Source organism: Mirounga leonina, unplaced genomic scaffold (genome assembly GCF_011800145.1).
Source record: "Mirounga leonina isolate KUSES-001 unplaced genomic scaffold, KU_Mleo_1.0 Mir_129, whole genome shotgun sequence".
Classification (NCBI taxonomy): Eukaryota; Metazoa; Chordata; class Mammalia; order Carnivora; family Phocidae; genus Mirounga; species Mirounga leonina.
This window is the reverse complement of record NW_023270323.1, coordinates 43,997,824-44,010,785: the sequence shown is the minus strand read 5'-3', so window position 1 is coordinate 44,010,785 and position 12,962 is coordinate 43,997,824. Positions and strand designations below refer to the sequence as shown.

The following is a 12,962-nucleotide window of genomic DNA, read 5'->3' as shown; positions in this document are numbered from 1 at the left end:
TTCTTCATGGGTCTGGATGAAATTAACATTTGAATAATTAGACTGAATAAAGTAAATTGCTCTCTTCAGTGTTGTTGGGCCTCATCCAATCCAGTGAAGGCCTGAATAGAACAAAACGGTGGAGTAAAGAATGATTTGCTCTATCGCCTGTCTTTGAGACTGGATATTGGTCTTTTCCTGCCTTTGGACTCATTACAGACTAGAATGTATAGCTTTGACTCTCCTGGTTCTCAAGCCTTTGAACTGGAACTATAATTTTCACTATCCTGGATCTGCAGCTTGTAATTGCAGATCTTGAAACTATTCAGTCTTTATAACCACGTGAGATAAATCCTTATAACAAATATCTTTATATCTGTATATCACCAATATATATGTACACATCACTATGCATATATATCACTATATGTAGACATAAAATTATGTAAGGATAGGGTAATTGTGGAACCTATAAAAGGGGACCAAAATTATGAGTTATACACTAAGCTCTAAGCCAAATATTTTCTAATATTGATACAGATCCAATTTTAAAAATGTTCAGTAATGGAATACAAGATTATAGACATTTAAAATTAGAAAATTATGCGAAACATTTCCGATTATATATTTAGAAAAAGTAATCATAGTATAATAGCATAAATACTTTAGACACAATTTTTCAGGTAATAAAAGGTTCAGGAAAGATAATATCCTTTATGCATGCTAAGATGTTTAAAGATAAGGGTTATACCTGTAGAACAAATAGAAAGAACAGTATTAAAAGTTACCATTCTCGGGCGCCTGGGTGGCTCAGTTGGTTAAGCCACTGCCTTCGGCTTAGGTCATGATCCTGGAGTCCTGGGATCGAGTCCCGCATCGGGCTCCCTGCTTGGCAGGGAGTCTGCTTCTCCCTCTGACCCTCCCCCTTCTCATGCTCTCTCTCTGTCTCTCATTCTCTCTGTCTCAAATAAATAAACAAAAAATCTTAAAAAAAAAAAAAGTTACCATCCTCATGGCTGGGCTATGTTCACTGATCATTGGTGGTTCTAGAGCAACTATTTCAGGTACTGTGTCCTGGATAATGTTGTACTGAAATCTTCCACAGATGCTAAATATTAATAAGTATTCAAAATATATTTTTGTCTCAACTAACTATATCTGATGTTATGTAGGTATCTGCCAAGGATTTGTGTAGTTTGGAATTAGCTTATTAATAATAAGAGGCAAGAGTTTAAAAATGAATTTAAAAACTTACTCCATGAGGGGTGCCTAGGTGGCAGAATCGGTTAAGGGTCCAGCTCTTGATTTTGGCTAAGGTCCTCATCTTAGGGTCTTGAGATCAAGCCCCATGCTGGGCCCTGTGCTCAGCTGGGAGTTTGCTTGAGAATCTCTCTCCCTCTCCCTCTGTCCCTCCCACTTGTGCACGCTCTCTCTTCAATCAATCAATCAATCTTTAAAAACTTACTCCATGGGATCTACTATAACGAGATCAAGACTAAGACCTAAAACCTAAGTGACAGTTTTGAAGGACGGCCAAATGAACAGAGAAAGCATTGTCACTGTTTATAGAAACTGTGAAGCATACTGGAAAATAATAATTTCAATAATAAAAATTATTACTGACTTGTTTAGTGTTTTTCTGATATTTAAGCCCTTCCATTTTGTTCACAAATATTTTTGTCATTTAGAGTTTTGTTCTTGAACAAAATCCATTGAGAACATCTATTCTAGAAATTTGAGTCAATTAAATTTTAAATGGTGAATGCCTTATAGCTAGAGTTAATAGCATTTCTTTTGTTTTCTTTTTTTTAATTATGTTATATTAGTCACCATACAATACATCATTAGTTTGTGATGTAGTGTTCCATGATTCATTGTTTGCATATAACACCCAGTGCTCCATGAAATACATGCCCTCCTTAATACTCATCACCGGGCTAACCCATCCCCCCACTCCCCTCCCCTCTAAAACCCTGTTTGTTTCTCAGAGTCCATAGTCTCTCATGGTTCATCTCATTCATGGTTCATCTGATTTCCCCCTCTTCATTTTTCCCTTCCTTCTCCTAATGTCCTTCATGCTATTCCTTATGTTCCACAAATAAGTGAAACCATATGATAATTGACTTTCTCTACTTGACTTATTTCACTTAGCATAATTAGCTTGCATTCTATACTGCATAATTTGAAAGTTACTTAACATTTTTGAGTAACAGTGAAAATTAGAATGTTACCTTGTAGATGGAGTATAGGGAACCCATTCATTGTTATTCAAAAATTTTAAATAACTTTCAAATTATGCAGTATAGAATGCAAGCTATAAAAATTCTCACTGACTACTTTGTAGAGATTTCCTTCACATTATTTGAGAAGTACAAAAGTAAAAATTGTACATCAGATCAGATGCTTAGTTAGTTTGTATGTAACTTTGTCTTTCTGGGACTATCTATAAAATTACTTTTTGTTTTGTTTTGTTCCAGTTTTCAAGTTAGATTACACCAAAAATCAGATTTAAGTTAAAACTTAAAAACTTATCTTCTTTTGTATTGTAAAATATATTTAGATCACTTATAGAAATTTCCTCTTTTTAAACTTGATCAAATAAAGTAAGTTAATTTTTTTAACTTGAGAGAATAAAAAGCTTAGATTAGGCATTACATTTTCATGTTTTATTAATTTTCTGGGTAAAGATTTATAACAGCTAAGAAAAAGTTGTAAGGGCAGTAACTGAAAGTAGTATGGTGAATTTAATAAGAGTATTACCTCAAGTCAAATGAAAAGAAGAAATAATTTCCCTTGATTTGCTTTGCATACTTACCTGTTTGCAATTTCCATTCATTTATTAATGTCAGATATATTTATTAAAAACCAATTAATGCATTTTGTTTTCCTCCTAATGTAAGATCCTTGATTAAGAAATGAGAATGACTTATGTTAGCCAAAAGTGTCATTTGTATGGATTGAAGGATGCATGGACACTTTTTGAGTTATACAAATATTTTCTATAATTTTGAATATTATCTTCAAGGCTGATGTAAGAAAATTTATTTCTCCCATCTCTAACTCAAATCACTTGGTCTTACTTTGACCATAAATCATATAATAGTATGTGTGATTTACAGATAACTCTGTTGTAAGTTATTACTTTTACATAGATTTATCTTCCAGATAACTATATACTTATCTTCCAGATAAAATATATTTAATTTAATACTGACTTTATTTTAATTATATGACTTAATTCAAAAAATATTAATTTTAATTATTAAAAGTGATGTTGGTCATTATGTAACTTTCATAGATATTATGCCTTAAATGCATGGGGATGATCAGCAGAACTGTGAAAAAGATTTTGCTAGCCTGTGAACATCAAGGAATTATAAATGGTATTTGGCATCGTATATGCTTGCTAGATTGTTATTTGTGTTCCAAGCCGCAAGTTACTTGTCAACCATCATATATGATGTGTAATTAACAGACCAAATGAACAGACCTATGTGGCATAATGTCACAGTATCTTAAAATATACGTGAATGTTTAATATATAGACCATAAATGTTTTTGTAGGAATGAGCAAGTTACACTTTCATTTTTGACACTTTTTTTAAAGAAAGATGTTAATATTTCATACTTTGGGAATTTCCCACTAAACTTGAGCTATCTACCTGCTGTAATTATGCAAACTAGGAGTTTACATATTTTTAGCTATGATGTGATATTTTGAACATCTTCTGACATTGTACACATGCAGGGCATCATTATTCCCTTTATTGTAGGGTAATCTCAGAAGGGTGAAAATTCTGGATAAGTATTTTAGAATAACAATATGGGATTCCTGATAGGTCTTAAAATACCCAGTATAATTATGAGAACCAGAAAAAATTGTATTACTAAACCTATTTTTAAGGAAGATTCAGATGTGCTTTCTCTAAATGGCTGGAGTTCAGGGCTGTTTGGATTAATATGCGTTATACATACTCTTCAGATTAAGCTAAACAGCCTGGAAAACGGATGGCCAATGAACCACTTTATCTGTACTCTGCAGGTACCTTGCGTAGTTTCCCACCTGCAACATAATTATTCTATTTTGATATAAGCAGTGCTACAGTAGCTAAAATCATTTTCACTTTTCCCCAGAATATCCCACAGAGAAATGCAAGGTAATACAGCCTATTTTAAAACAATTTTGTTTCCCTGAATTTAAGCAGTAAAATGTAACCATAATTCAGGAACAGCTCATGTATCCTTCAATAGAAAAAGGAACAATTGCTGTCCATGTTCGAGGAACAGGAACAAAATTAAGTAGACATCATGAGTGTCCCTCAATATTTTATTGATATTATTTTGATGATTTTCTAAATTAAAATTACTTATTCAAAAATGTTTGGATTCTTATAATATGTTTTGATTTGATTTTGATTTTTTTCTACACATTTAAGTGGAATATGGGTTGAAAATGGAAAAATGTATCTTGGCATTAATGATTTAGACATTGGAGGGAAATACATGTTCACATGCATTTATATTTATATATGTGTATATATATGCAAGTATTTTACATGTATTCAGATTTGATTTGAGTAATTTGGAATTTCATTTCATTTTTAAAAGTACAATTAGGGAATGGACCCACAAAGACATCCAGACTAAAATCCCTAGAATTTATGAATATGTTATATGGCAAAGGATTTTACAGTTGCCATTAGGGAGATGATCTCATATTATCTCCCTGGGTCCAATCTAACCACACAGTCCCTAAAGGCAGAGAACCTTCCAAAAGTGAAGTGAGAGAGATGAGATAGCAAGAGAAGTCAGAGATATCCAAAGCACAAGAGGGGCTTGATGCACTGTTGTTGGAAGGGCAACATGGAAAGCATGACAAAGAATGCAGACAACATCTAGGAGCAAAGGAAGTGAGACTGACAGCTGGTGAGAAAATAGAGACCTCAGCTTCTACAATAACAGGCAAATGGAATCAGCTAACAGCTTGAAAGCCAACAATCAGAGGCTCCAATAAAGAAGGCGGCCCTGTCAACACCTTGATTTCAGCTTTATGAAACCCTAGCTTACCCTAACTTCTGACCTACAAAATATGTGAGATAATAAATCTGTGTTGTTTTATGCCACTAAATTTGTGGCCATTTGTTACTGCAGCAATAAAAATCTAATACACTATGTTTTAACCTGACAGTTGGACAGAGCTATAATTTTATACTAGTCTCTTTTATTTAGCTAATTTTTACATTAGTTACTCATCACTGTGGTAGTGTATTTCATGTGATAATACTTACCTGTAGGAATATGACCCAAATGTAAAACCATCCATAGTCACTATTGTTTCTACCTTTTTTAGTAGCCCCATAGTAGCTCCTGTACTGGACCATTACAGGTGGCTGCATCTCTACACCCCTTTGCCTAACTATCTTGATCATGTTCTGGAAAATCTATCTATCTATCTATATATATATTTTTTAGGATGAGTTGAAGACTAACCCTCCCACCGTCTCCCCTACCCAACAATAACAATGACACAGAAATAAACATAAACAAGAATAAAGAAGTGCATGCATTTTTATTTTTTTTTTAAGATTTTTATTTATTTATTTGACAGAGAGACACAGTGAGAGAGGGAACACAAGCAGGGGGAGTGGGAGAGGAAGAAGCAGGCTTCCCACTGAGCAGGGAGCCTGACGCAGGGCTCGATCCCAGGACCCTGGGATCATACATAACCTGAGCCAAAGGCAGATGCTTAATGACTGAGCCACCCAGACGCCCCAAGAAATGCATGCATTTTTAAATTTTACCTCAGTGACAGTTCAAATACAAGACTGTTCAAATTATTCTATTAATAGAGCTCCCAGGCTTAGTTCTTTTTGAGAATATGTGTGTTGGATAAAGCCCAACCTTGGTTTGGGACATGTGATTTCCACATGTGGTGATTTCCATATGTGATAGAATTTCTAGGTCCCAGAATTTGTTTCTCATTTCTCTGTTCAGATATGGTTATTTGATATACATCTGTTAGGATAGTTGTCTGGCTTGCCCCAGAAGAAGAAAATTATTGCCTATCTTCCATCCAAAGCTGTAGTCCCTCAACGTAGGTTCATATCATGTGGCAGCCATAGAAGTGTGCTTTTCAAATAATTGGTAAAGAGAATCAACTGTGCATTGCGAAACTGGCTCAGTCTCCAGCTTTGATTGCCTGTAGATTGTACTTCAGCTTGCCAGTCTTGACCTTCTAGAAAGTCCTCATCAGTGACTGAGCATCATGGAGGTACAAGAACTTGCTGTTGTGGTCAGTTCAGGACTCCGCTGTGGAGTTGTACTATGCTTTGAGGCTCTTTTTACCCAGTGTTCCTTCCCCCAGCCCCCTTCTTTCAGAGATATAGGACCTGTATTACAGTCTGAAGGCTTTTCTTGCCTATTCTTTCTCCCTCCCCCTTTTAACTTTCATAGGCATTATCTCTCAATAAATCTGTATTTCTAATTCCACCTTAGTATCTGCTGCCCAGGGGATCTATCTAACACATAAGATTAGTTTTCTGTGACTTTGAAGATATGTGCTTTTCTTAGACTAATTTTTTCTCTTTGTTATGTGGCTTAATTTGATCATTTGTAAGATACTGCTATGTCCTGACTGTGTCCCCTCAAAATTCATATACTAAAATCTAATCCTCAAGTTGATGGTATTGGGAGGTAGGAGATGATTAGAGCCTTTATAAAAAAAAAAGGCCCACAAAGCTCCCTTACCCCTTACACCATGTGACAACACAGCGTGAAGGTACTGTGAAACAGAAAGTAAGCTCTTACTACAAATGGAATGTGCTAGCACTTTGATCTTGTACTTCCTAGCCTCAATAGCTGTTGTATATAAGCCAGCCAGCGTATGGTATTTTGCCTGAACTAAAACAGAGGAATATTTCAGGATTTATTTTTTTTGGGGGGGGGTGAGTTAAGAGTATGCATGTAATGATCAGCATTAATCTGTGTAAACATATTTTTTTCTTCAGGATTTATATATCCATTTAACCCATGCTTGCTGAGCACCTATTATAGGTTATAGTCTGTTCTAATGCTGGGATATGGCAATGGACAGTACAGACAGAAACTTTGCTTTTATTGGATTTATTCTGCTGAGTGGAAACTGTAAATAAACTTAAAAATAAAATATATTCTATTTAGATGCTTTGAGGTAAGGTAGAGAAAAATAAAGATAGAGATTTGAGTGGGTCCAGAATGTTTTCTTATCCTCCATAAGGTCATAGGCAGTGAATTCAGAGGTTCAGAGATAACTTGAGAGTTGTGCAGTTATGTTTTAGAATTGATATAAACAAAGCTAAAAGATATTAGTAATGATGATCACAAAAAAAATAGTAGCCATGGTGTTGCTAGTGTTGTAAATAGAAAGGAGTGATAGTCTAGACAGAAGTACACAGATTAAGTAATCCAGTATGAGTCTATGCTTTCCATATATTCACATCTTAAAGAATCTCAAAATTATTTTTGTTTGTTCATGACATTATAATGATGCAGGGCTTTTTAAAACCAACATTTAAATTTGATGTATGATGACAAACACAGATAGTCTGTATTTCTTCTTTAGCTATTATCTGTACGTCTCTTCATTAAACTGAATTTTTCCAAACTTCTACATTTGTAAAGTTCTAATTCTGACATGCTTGTCAATTTTTGCTGTTTTTGATCATATTACCATGTATCCAGGTGGTAATATCTAAATGCTTGGTAATCTTATTTCAGTGGTGCTTCAGAATTTAAAATTTTTGGAGACATATTAAGCCTCATTAAACATTCATATTTAATTAAAAAGCAAATATGTGATAACATCAAAACAAAGAAATGAATTCAGATGATATGGAGTAGCATGTAAATTCTATGAATTAATAAATTAACAAAAACAGAAAATTCACATCTTACACCTCTACCTGGAACATTTCTTTTGGCACCAAATGTAGGATACATTTGGATTTCATCAATATTAAAATATGCAAAATGCATGTTTATATTGCCTCCATATAAGGTTAAAATCATCACTTCAATTCGCATTTGGGCCTAATCATGCTAGTAGCACATGTGTCCTAAAAAGCAGAGGCCATTTTCCTTTTAAGCATGACTTTATCACATCAGTTGCTTTTTAATGATTAATTGCAGAATCCATGTGCATGTACTTGCAATAGGTTGGATCCATCTTAGACTACTTTTCATTCCTCTTTGTGTCTGAGAACAGTGTTGGAGGACTGACATTACCTGACCTTAACATTTACTATAAAGCTACAGTAATCAGGACAGTATGTTGGTAAAAGAGTAGACAGATCACTGGAATAGAATGGAGAGCCCCAAAATAGACCCACATAAATATAGTCAACTGATATGTGACAGAAGAGCAAAGGCAACACAATGGAGCAAAGATTGTCTCTGCAACAAGTGGCTCTGGGAAAATAGGACATATGCATGCAAAAGGATGAATCTGAACACAAGTCTTACACCCCTCACAAAATTAAATCTTAGTGCTCACTTTGGCAGCACATATACTAAAACTGGGAGGATACAGAGATGATTAGCATGGCTCCTGTGCAAGAATGGCATGCAAATTTGTGAAGCGTTCCACATTTTTGGAAACAACAGATGTTGGTGAGGATGTGGAGAAAGGGGAACCCTCTTACACTGTTGGTGGGAATGCAGGCTGGTGCAACCACTCTGGAAAACAGTGTGGAAGCTCCTGAGGACGTTAAAAGTAGAGCTACCCTAGGACCCAGCAATTGCACTACTAGGTATTTATCCAAAGGATAAAAAAATTCTGATTCAAAGGGGCACATGCTCTCCAATGTTTATAGCATCATTATCAACAATAGCCAAATTGTGGAAAGAGGCCAAATGTCCATTGACTGATGAGAGGATAAAGAAGAGGTAGTGTGTGTAACACACACACACACACACACACAGAGGAATATTACTCAGCCATCAAAAAGAATGAAATCTTGCCATTTGCAACAACGTGGATGGAGCTAGAGTGTATTATGGTAAGCAAAATAAGTCAGTCGGAGAAAGGCAAGTACCATATGATTTTACTCATATGTGGAATTTAAGAAACAAAAGAGATGAACATAGGGAAAATGTAAAAAAAAATAAAAAAAGAGAGAGGGAGGCATCCCATGAGAGACTCTTAACTATAGAGAACAAACAGAGGGTTGCTGGAGGGGAGGTGGGTGGGAGATGGGCTAAATGGGTGATGGGTATTAAGGAGGGCACATTTTATTTTATTTTGTTATTTTATTTTATTTATTTTATTTTGTTATGTTTTGTTATGTTATGTTAGTCACCATACATTACATCATTAGTTTTTGATGTAGTGTTCCATGATTCATTGTTTGCATATAACACCCAGTGCTCCATGCAGAACGTGCCCTCTTTAATACCCATCACCAGGCTAACCCATCCCCCAACCCCTGTCCTCTAGAACCTTGTTTGTTTCTCAGAGTCCATAGTCTCTATGGTTCGTCTCCCCCTCCGATTCCCCCCTTCATTTTTCCCTTCCTACTATCTTCTTTTTAAGGAGGGTACTTGTTGTGATGAGCACTGGCTGTTATATATAAGTGATGAATCACTAAATTCTACTCCTGAAACTAATATTATACTATATGTTAACTAACTAAAATTTAAATAAAATCTTGAAACACACAGACACACAGACACACACACAAATGAATCATAGACCTAAAAATGCAAAGCTATAAATCTCCTAGAAGATAACAGGAGAAAATCTAGATGACTTTGGGTTTGGAGATGACTTTTTATTTATTTAATTCATTTTTTATTTTTTATTTTTTAAAAGATTTTATTTATTTATTTGACAGAGAGATAGAGCACAAGTAGGCAGAGCAGCAGGCAGAGGGAGAGGGAGAAGCAGGCTCTCCATTGAGCAGAGAGCCAGATGTGGGGCTTGATCCCAGAACCCTGAGATCATGACCTGGGCGGAAGGCAGCCGCTTAACTGACTGAGCCACCCAGGCTGTTTAATTTATTTTTTAAATAATTTTTTATTTGAGTATAGTTGACACACAGTGTTGCATTACTTTTAGGTGTACAACATAGTGATTCAACTTCTCTGTTACGCTCTGCTCACGACAAGTGTAGCTAGCTACCTTCTGTCACTATATAATGCTACTATGATGTCATTGACTATATGCCCTATGCTGTGACTTTTATTGATATGACTTATTCATTCGTAACTGGAAGTCTGTATCTCCCACTCCCCTTTACCCATTTACCCCGCACACACCTACCTCCTCTCTGGCAATCATCAATTCTCTGATTCTGCTTTTTGTTTGTTTATTCATTTGTTTTTTTAGATTCCACATATGAGTGAAATCATATGGTATTTGTCTTTCCCAGTCTGACTTATTTCAGTTAGCATAATATCTTCTGGGTTTATTCATGTTGTCACAAATAACATGATCTCAGTCTTTCTTCAGGCTGTGTAATATTCCATTATATATATATATATATATATGAACCACATCTTATCTATCCATCTGTTGATGGATATTTAGGTTGTTTCCATATCTTGGCTATTGTAAATAATGTTGCAATAAACATAGCAGTGTATATATCTTTTTTGAATTAATGTTTTCATTTTTTTTTTACTAAATATCTAGTAATTGAATTATTGGATTATATGGTACTGGTATTTCTATTTTTAATTTTTTGAGGAACCTCCATTCTGTTTCCACAGTGGCTGCATGAATTTTCATTCCACCAACAGTACATAAAGGTTCTTTTTTCTCCACATCCTCACCAATGCTTGCTGTTTTTGTTTTCTTGATTTTAGCCATTCTAACAGGTGTGAGGTGATATCTCATTATGGTTTGATTTGCATTTCCCTGTGATTAGTGATGTTGAGCATCTTTTCATGTGTCTGTTAGCCATCTGTATGTCTTCTTTGGAAAAATGCCTATTCAGGTCCTTTGCCAATATTTAGATTGTGTTTAATTAGATTAGATTATTTGTGTTTAATTGTATAAGTTCTATATATATTTTGAATATTAACCTATTATTGGATATATCGTTTGCAAATATCTTCTCCCATTCAGTAGGTTGACTTTTTATGTTGTTGATGGTTTCCTTTGCTGTGCAAAAGCTTTTTTATTTTTTATATAGTCCCAATTGTTTATTTTTACTTTTGTCTACCTTGCCTTGGGAGACATATATAGACAAATGTTGCTACAGCCAATGTAAGAAAAATCACTGCCTCTGTTTTTTTCTAGGACTTTTATGGTTTCAGGCCTCACATTTAGAGTCTTTAATCCATTTTGAGTTTGTTTTTTTTCTTTTTGGTGTTCAAAAGTTAGGTCTAGTTTCATTCTTTTGTATGTGGCTGTCCAGTTTTCCCAGTACCATTTATTGAAGAGACTATCCTTTTCCCATTGTATCTTCTCTCTTCCTTTGTCATAGAATAATTGACCATATAAGTGTAGATTTATTTCTAGGCTCTCTATTCTGTTTCATTGATCTATATGACTATATAGATCATAAATTTTTTTTTGCCAGTACCATACTGTTTTGATTAATATGGCTTTATAATATATCATGAATTCTGGAATTGTAATAGCTACAGATTTATTTTTCTTTCTCAAGATTGATTTGGCTATTCTGGGTTTTTTGTGGTTCCATAAAATCTTTAGAATTATTTGTTCTAGTTCTAGGAATGGTGATGACTTTTTAGGTGAAAAACCAAAGGCATGATCCAAAAAAGGAATAATTGATAAGCTGTACTTCATTAAAAAATAAAAATGTCTGCTCTGCAAAAGATACTGTCAGGAGAATGAAAAAAAAAAAGCCACAGGGAGAAAATATTTGCAAAAGACATATTTGACAAAAGACTACTACCCAAAATATATAAAGAACTCTTAAAACTCTATAAGACAATTTATAGCCCAATTAAAAAAATAGGCAAAAACCTTAAACATTTCAGAAAGAAGGTATATAGATGGCAAAAAGCACCTGGAAAGATGTTCCATATCATATTTCACCAGAGAGATGGCAAATTAAAACAATTATGTACCACAGCACACCTACTAGAATGGCCTAAATTTGGACCTCTGACAACATCAAATGTGAGTAAGATTGAGGAGTGATAGGAACTCTCATTCATTGCTGGTGAGAATACACAATGGTACAGCCATTTTGGAAGACAGTTTGGTTTGTTACAAAATTAAACATACTCTTAACATAAATCCAGCAATTGTGCTCCTTGGTATCTACTCAAAGGAATGGAAAACCTACGTCCAAACATAAACCTGCACATAGGTTATTATAACAGCTGTTTTCATAATTGCCCAAACTTAGGGCAACCAAGATGTCCTTCAGTGGGTGAATGGGTAAATAAACTGTGGTACATCCAGACAATGGAATATTATTTAGCACTAAAAATAAATGAGCTATCACATCCTGAAAAGACATGGAAGAAACTTAAATGCATATTACCAAATGAATGAAACCAATCCGATAAGGCTGAATTCTGGTTGATTCTAAATCTTTGCCATTATGGAAAAGGAAAAACTATGGAAGCAGTAAAATATCAGTTGTTGCTAAGGTTTTGGCATTAGGGAGGGATGAATAGGTCGAGCACAGGATTTTTAGGGCAGTGAAATTATTTTGTATGATAGTATAATGGTGAATATAATAATTATACTTTTGTCAAAACCTATTGAATGTATAATACCAATAGTGAACCCTATGTAAACTATGGACTTTGAGTGATAATGATGTGACAGTGTAGGTTTAATCAGGTGTAACAAATGTACCACTGTGGTGGGGATGTGGAAAAGGGGGTGGCTATGCAAATGCGGTGACAGAAGTTCTATGAGAAATCTTTCTCCTGCTTGATTTTCTATAAACCTAAAACTGCTCTAAAAATAAAGCCTATTAAAAAAGTACTGAATGAACTAAATGAATAGAAATTATCCAATT

The 12,962-nt window shown here is 34.6% G+C and overlaps 1 non-coding gene across 1 annotated transcript; it reads left to right on the top strand.

Moving 5' to 3' along the window:
* Positions 1 to 8,501: 8,501 nt before the first annotated feature.
* On the top strand, positions 8,502 to 8,608 carry LOC118010916. Its single transcript, XR_004679338.1, has one exon. It is a non-coding gene; the product is annotated as a U6 spliceosomal RNA (small nuclear RNA).
* Positions 8,609 to 12,962: the final 4,354 nt, after the last annotated feature.